Here is an 8,209-nt window from a genome sequence, read left to right on the forward strand (position 1 = left end):
AAAAGCTGGTTAAGCATGAAATGCATATTTTGGCAGTAGGAATTACTCAAAGACTGTGCTTTATGATGCCCTGTTTAATCTGCTGGCTAAATGGTAAGGCATGTTCATGAATGGGAATGGAGAACAAAGGGTTTTTTGTTTGCACAAAACAAGAAAAAAAAACTATTTTGTGCTCATGGACAAATGACTAGAACGGACTCATCTCGCAATTTCTGTACTTTCTCTCTCTTTCTCTCTAAGCTGTTATTTTGCTCTGCAATCACAGTCATGTTTGTGTCTGGGGACCAGAAGTCCACTGCCATGAAATTCAATTAGTGTCTCCAGATCCACAGGCCTCACCTTCTTTTGATTACAATTCTTTTTCTTCTTTTGAAACTCTTTTGTTCTCCATTTCTTCTCTCATATCTTCTCATGAGGGAAGTGTGCAGTCTAAAGCGCACTCGCACAATGTGCAGGGACCTCAACGTTCCCAAGATTTTTTCTTTCTGCTTTTCTTTTCTGAAGCCGAGAATGTCTGAAAGTGCTGTTAAACCACATTGTCATTAGTTGGTTACATCAGAACACAGAGAGACTGGAGGAGATTTTCTTCAATCACAGGCCATCTATCCCGGCAGACATGCTGACTGCAGCTGTGCTTGTCTTCATCTGGGAACCGTTTTCACGAGCACCGCTCAAGCCCTTGCGCCCTAATAGGCTGATAATCCATACACGGTTATACAACATGTGATTTGGCCTCTCGCTGTGTGTTTATTATTTATGATTTTTCTGGGAAAGGAGTCACACCGCAGAATGTGTTGTTAAACTTGTGCAGATGGAGGGGTTCCTGTGTTTCAGCATTGATTACTCTTGCATTGATTGTTTAGCACTGATTGAAGTAGAACCCCATGCATGGTGACCTTACTTTCAACTCCAATAAACAAACTCTGCATGTGTTTCGCAAAACTTTCAGCCATCATACTCTCTGATGATGGAGGACTGTTTCTATCCCGGCACGTTAATGTAGAATATTTCCAATGCTTCCTCTAGATGAAACTGTACAGTCCTTCATGAAAGGTGCTGTTCTCTCGAATAGATAGGTTGATGTTACTCAAACATTCAAAAAGGAGAGAGAGAGAGAGAGAGAGAGGGGGATGGATGGATGGATGGATGGATGGATGGATGGATGGATGGATGGATGGATGGATGGATGGATGGATGGATGGATGGATGGATGGATGGATGGATGGATGGATGGATGGATGGATGGATGGATACGGTAGATCAGTGTTTCTCAAACCTGTCCTGAAGGACCCCCAACACTGCACGTTTTCTTTGTCTCCCTAATCAAATGAACCTGATTCAACTCATCAGCTCATTATCACATGGGTTAATGAGCTGATGAGAAGAATCAGGCGTGTTTGATTAGGGAGACAAAGAAAACGTGCAGTGTTGGGGGTCCTTCAGGACAGGTTTGAGAAACACTGCTGTAGATAGATGGATGGATGGATGGATGGATGGATGGATGGATGGATGGATGGATGGATGGATGGATGGATGGATGGATGGATGGATGGATGGATAGATAGATAGATAGATAGATAGATAGATAGATAGATAGATAGATAGATAGATAGATAGATAGATAGATAGATAGATAGATAGATAGATAAAATCCAGAGGAGATCAGTACATTTTCCTAATATCATAAATACTTTTCTGGTTAAAAAAACTAAAAACATTATGATGGTCTTTCCCTCTGATGTTCCCTCATAGACATGAATAGACACACACACATACACACTCCACCTCTTCGCCTCTAAAAGTGGCTTCATGATAAATTGAGGGTTTCTATGAATAGCAGGTTGACATTTTTACCGCAAGTTCCAGCATTCAATAGCAGCATTTCAGAACCCCTCGGTGAAAGCCCAAAGACAAACACGTTTCCTTTTTTCCAGCATACTTTCCAAAGTGCAGATGTTGCAGAAGTGTCACATTACGAGAATGTTACCTCTGTTTTTAGGGATGTTGCAAGTGTGTGTGTGTGTGTGTGTGTGTGTGTGTGTGTGTGTGTGTGTGTGTGTGTGTGTGTGTGTGTGTGTGTGTGTGTGTGTGTGTGTGTGTGTGTGTGTGTGTGTGTGTGTGTGTGTGTGTTTGAGAGAGAGAGAGAGAGAGAGAGAGAGAGAGAGAGAGAGAGAGAGAGAGAGAGAGAGAGAGAGAGAGAGGAGGCCAAAATGAGAGGTCTTAAAAAGTTCACAGCCTGCAGTGGAAAGTGTTTCTCCATCTCCCACAGATATCCTCATTCTCTCCCTCCGTTAGCTACCGAGCTGGAAGCAATTTGGTTGTTACTGAAAATCAGTTGACGTGGGATTCCTGACAGTAACAACACAAATATTTCACCCATTCATGAACTTAACAAATGTGATAAAGAAAGTCTGACATGGCCAAGTTTAGGGCAACTCCCAGTCTGTTTAATTATCGTTATATATTTACATACAATATAAATGCATGGCATTGCGAGATATATAGAGTGTGCTCACATCTGCCCAGGCATGTGTTTTTCTTTCTTGGTGAGGTCCTACTAATGTGTTTCAGTGTCTTTTTTTTTTTGCCTGTGCTGACATGTTTATCTATGCTGGCTGTTTTCTCAGTACACTCTAACCTCTGGCTGTCCCCTTGCTCAGTGTTACAGGTGGAAAATGCTGTTTGTGTCTCCATCTCTTTCCCTGAGTCCCTGAGCAACCTCAGCCAAGCTGATACATCACATCAGTCCTGTGGGCCTCATCTTCTCACTGTCTGTCTGTATCTCTCTCTCTCTCTCTCTCTCTCTCTCTCTCTCTCTCTCTCTCTCTCTCTCTCTCTCTCTCTCTCTCTCTCACACACACACACAGACACACAGACACACACACACACACACACACACGCACACACACACACACACACACCTTTTTCTTCCACCACTCTTTATTCTATTTCATAAATATACACATACTTTGTTATACAACACAGTTGAGCAATTGCATTTGTTCTGTTTCAAATATATCTTACAGTTGTATCTGATGACTAACTTTTGGGGCAAACTGCCACAAGTGGCTTTCCAGCATCTTTTGGTCATCTGTGGTCTTACAGGCCAGTGGTAAAGACCAAAGGTATGACTAAGGTGTTTGTTTGTACTATCCTTTCCTCTTTCCTGCAAACATGCTCTTTTCCGCCTTTCACTCTTTCAAAACTCTGTTTAAACTCTCACTTTCATTTTTTGCCCACTTTGCCTTTCCTCCATGTTTCTCTCATTGCCATTCTCTTTGAGAGGGGATCATGTTTATGTCTCCAGTCTGCGTTTTAGTCAGTCGTACCAGTATGTCTCCAATACCTAAATCCAATTACATAGTCTGAGAAAAAAAAATCTAATAATGGGCCTTAGAATGTTGGTTCCTCATGAAAGAAATAAGCACTTAAGATGTTTTATTCATATTTTTCTTTTTCTTTTCATATTTGTCTTTATAGCCCACACATGGGAAATTAATTCAACATATTATTAAAAACAGAACCATGCATAAACTCCACACACTGGAGATCAGTAATATAATATGAAATGACTGAAAGGATTAGTTCACTTTCAAGAAATTTTTTACTGATAATTTACTCACCCCCATGTCATCCAAGATGTCCATTTCTTTCTTTCTTCAGTCGAAAATAAATTAAGGTTTTCGAGGGAAACATTCCAGGATTTTTCTCAATATAATGGACTTCAATGGCAACCAATGTTTTGAAGGTCCAAATCTCATAGGTCTCAATGCAGCTTCAAAGGCTCTACACGATCCCAGTCGAGAAATAAGGGTCTTATCTAGCGAAACGATCTGTCATTTACAAAAAAAAATTATATACTTTTTAACCACAAATGCCCGTCTTGTACCATCTCTGAGATGCGCCACGTATTACATCATCATGTTGGAAAGGTCACGCAAGACATGTTTACTAAGCGAACGGGCAAAGACTAATACACGTACCAATAATGATATGCGCACGTAAGGACCATTTTAAACAATAAACTAACACAAATACATATAAATATGTGTCATTCAACATGCATACATGCATCATAATTGTAAACACTGGGTCGGTACTTCCGACTACGTGCTACGTCTTGCGTGACCTTTCCAAGGTGATGACGTAATACGTAGTGCATCTCAGAGATAGTACAAGACGGGCATTTGTGGTTAAAAAGTATATAATTTAAATTGATTTATTATAAAATGACCGATCGTTTCGCTAGATAAGACCCTTATTTCTCGACTGGGATTGTGTAGAGCCTTTGAAGCTGCATTGAGACCTATGATTGAGACTGACATTTGGACCTTCAAACCGTTGGTTGCCATTGACGTCCATTATATTGAGAAAAATCCTAGAATGTTTTCCTCAAAAACCTTAACCAATATTACTGCATTATTTTATGTGTATAAGTTAACAAATTATTTATGGTTACTAAATGTTTCTACTAAAAGTTGATTGTACAAAACGTATCTACATTTCAGTTTTATATTATTAGTTTGCACATTTATTCTGAGTAAAGTCCACAATAAATATTAACATAACATAATAAATCCAATCACATATGATCATATTCATTGAACATCTGCACTGTACATATACTAAGGCTACCAAATTACTTTTCTGTGAGTAAATTCAGCAATCTCCAACTAGATTTTTATTTTTTCATGTTTAATCTACTTGCCTTTTATTTTACTATAGGATGTAGATGTAAATAACTGCTAGACTGTAATTCTCTAAGATAATGGCAGAGCTAAAAATATATATATATTGGTTTATTTTAATAAAAAAAAATATACAAGACAGATTTTTTCAGAAACGATTATAAGGCAAAATTTCTATATATGTTTTTAATTAAAACTTTTTTTTTCATGCTATAATGTGACCTTTGACATTTTCTATTGAAGAGCCTCTCATTGAAATGATGTGGTTCTTGTGTGACATAAGATTCATGTTGTATCTTGGTATCTTCCCTCCCTTTTCTCCTTTATTGTTGGTGGAATTCAACCAATCCCCTCCCATCCCATCCCAGAGTCCCCAAAACCAGAGCATCTGGTTGTGCCTCAGCACCCACTTCCGACCACAGTTTTTCAAACAGGCAGAGAGGGCCTTCGTTCCCGAAAATAACTTGGACAGTGAGAGGCAAGCATGTAGCTCTCATTGGCAATAGCAGTTTCTATCTCAGACACTAATGTAGTGAAAAGGACGTCTTATTCTTGTGTTACAGTACATTGACATATGACCTATGTTACTTACATAGTTCTTTTCAAGCTTTTGGTATGAAATGATGAACATGCATTGCATTCGAAAAAACTTGATAGAGAGGAACAAACAAAAGGAAATAATTAATTGGCAAAGCGCTGTAATCATGCCGATGGTTTGGCTGCAGTCAGAGGCCTAAACACAGTCTATACAAATAAAACAAAGTTTGAAAAGTCTGTGCTAACATAGATTCATAAACTTAAAACATCTCACATATTATCTGTAACTTCATATGTAGCTCACTCAAATGTATTTATTTTACCTATATAAAAGCTCTTAAAGGTCGATACGTAAAGCTTTTAAAGCAGCATGGCTGCCAAGCAACTCAAGCCGACCCCAAATCTCTCTAACAAAAAGACATAAACACATATGGAGAAAACTCTCGGCATCGCTCGCCTGTTTATTTGGTTTTTGAAATCAAAAGAATTGCACAAAAATATTGAGAGCAGAAATTTCTCAACCATATCTTCAGCTGTGCCATGTCATCTTGTATGACTTGTGCGTAACATGCAAATGTTAGAAAATATTGACTGTATGTTTCTTAAAAAGGGCACAAACTTAATCCACAAAAACTGAGCCTCGGAAGAAAGTGTGTCAGTAACACACATTGAGCAGCTGTAGCTAGCACTTAATGTGAGATAGATGGAACTCAACCCCCCTGTAGGCAATTCCCATGTTGGTCCACTCAATACCTCTGTCCCTACCACACGGTCATTAGGCTTTCATTTACCGTTTCCCCGAACGACTTTTTCTTAGGTCAGTTTGGGGTCAATCCAATAGTCAGCAGAGGCTTGGGGAGAACTGTAGTGGATCTGAATGGGCAAACCAGATCAGATTTCAGTCACTGTACTCCACTTCCCCATCTCATCAAGTACCCCTGGAGAATGAGGTCACACAGAACTACATTCAAATATATATGGCTGTTTCTATGGGCACTTTTGGCCTTGTGGACTTTAAAAAAAAGAAAGTCTCTTAAAACACTTTGCACACTTCAAATAGTTTATTTATTTTTTTGGCCAAAAAAAGTGAACACTAACAGTACTTTTTTCTGAAAGTAGTGAACATTTCCATCCATCCATCCTCCACACAGCTTATCCTATATAGCTTTGCATCTTGGGTCACAGGCAGGAAAATACCCAAGTGGCCAGTCCAAACAGAGACTTCAATCCTAAGATATGACTATCCTTAAAAATATAAATCATTACATGTTTAAAACTATAATCTAACAAATAGTGAAATAAGAAAAAATATGACTGTCCCACAACTATAGCATCATTTCCACCGCACCTAACTATTTTGTTCCAAATAACGTGTTTTTTTTTTTTTCTTGAGTGTGAGGACAAAACAATGTCAGAAAATAACATTTTGAAAATTCCCAAAAAGATGGAATGGGGTGTGTGAGGGAAACAAGGAGAGGTCAAGGTGAATGTTACTTGTAAACAAAATATTTCGGTACGTAATTTCTTATCAAACAAAAATTCTGTGAAATAATAAAAAGGTGTGCAAATGTTATTTAACTGTATATGTAGGTTAAGGATACGTTAAAAGCTAAAAATGAAATTAGCAAGACAAAAGAGATTACCAGTGATTTATATTTTTAAGTATAGGCTAGTTGTATTTAAGGACTGAAGCCTCTGTGATGGACTGGCTATTTGGGTATATTCCTGGATGGATGGATGGATGGGTGGGTGGATGGATGGGTGGGTGGAAGGAAGGAAGGAAGGAAGGAAGGAAGGGAGGGAGGGAGGGAGGGAGGGAGGGAGGGAGGGAGAGAGAGAGAGAGAGAGAGAAAGAAGGAAGGAAGGAAGGAAGGAAGGAAGGAAGGAAGGAAGGAAGGAAGGAAGGAAGGAAGGAAGGAAGGAAGGAAGGAAGGAAGGAAGGAAGGAAGGAAGGAAGGAAGGAAGGAAGGAAGGAAGGGTATGTGACAATGGTAAAGCAATATAATATATAGATAAAAGTGATTTTAAAAGCAAAAGCAAAAGTTTCAAGGTAAGCTTTATTGTGACTTCCTACAAAAAAACAAAAAAAAACTGAATTCTGTAAAATAGCTTCATCCTCTGAAACATGAAAGTGTCCAAAGTTGAAGAAACACCTACTATATAACAAAACATCACTTAGTAATACTGCTACTAATATATTTAGATGGAGTTTTTGTGTTTCCCACAGTCTGTTCTAAAGTATTCTGCTTATGTTCCCAATTTCCACATTATTGTATTTTATAATATCCCTTTCTGTGGGCAGATATTCCACTCCCTTTCAAAAGCTTTAAGAGGGAAATGAATGGTGTTTATAAGGTGTTAATAGCCAAATTTGTTTTTGCCCAATTTTATTCATAGCAGTCTCATTAAAAATCATGTACAGTACATCCACGAAAGGGCATTAAACAGGGGTGGAGTGGGAGATTTAAGTCTTGGCATGTGTGCTCGTGCCTCTGTGTTTTCTCTGGCTTCCTCAAACAGCCACTTGTCCTTCACAGCATTGTTATTCGCTTGAAGTTCAGGGCCATTGTTTGAACTTTAAACCGTTTCTGGTGGCTTCGCCCTGTGGCCGTCTGAACCCTGGGTCTAATTTCAAACCTCTGCTCGAGCGGTATGATGTAGTAGCCTTGCTATGTTGCGGTTTTGCCCTATGCGTTGAAAACATAAGCTCGTAAAAACAACACGGGTGAGAAGAAAAGAGCTTCCTGGAAGGAGGACAATAGTTACCTTGAATAAGTCCCAGGTCCCAGAAGTGTGTGTGTGTGTGTGTGTGTGTGTGTGTGTGTGTGTGTGTGTGTGTGTGTGTGTGTGTGTGTGTGTGTGTGTGTGTGTGTGTGTGTGTGTGTGTGTGTGTGTGTGTGTGTGTGTGTGTGTGTGTGTGTGTGTGTGTGTGTGTGTGTGTAAAGGTCTGCAGTCATTTCACAGTTTTCTCTCCTCCTTCTCTC

This window comes from Phoxinus phoxinus (genome assembly GCF_949152265.1).
Source record: "Phoxinus phoxinus genome assembly, chromosome: 2".
Taxonomy (NCBI): Eukaryota; Metazoa; Chordata; class Actinopteri; order Cypriniformes; family Leuciscidae; genus Phoxinus; species Phoxinus phoxinus.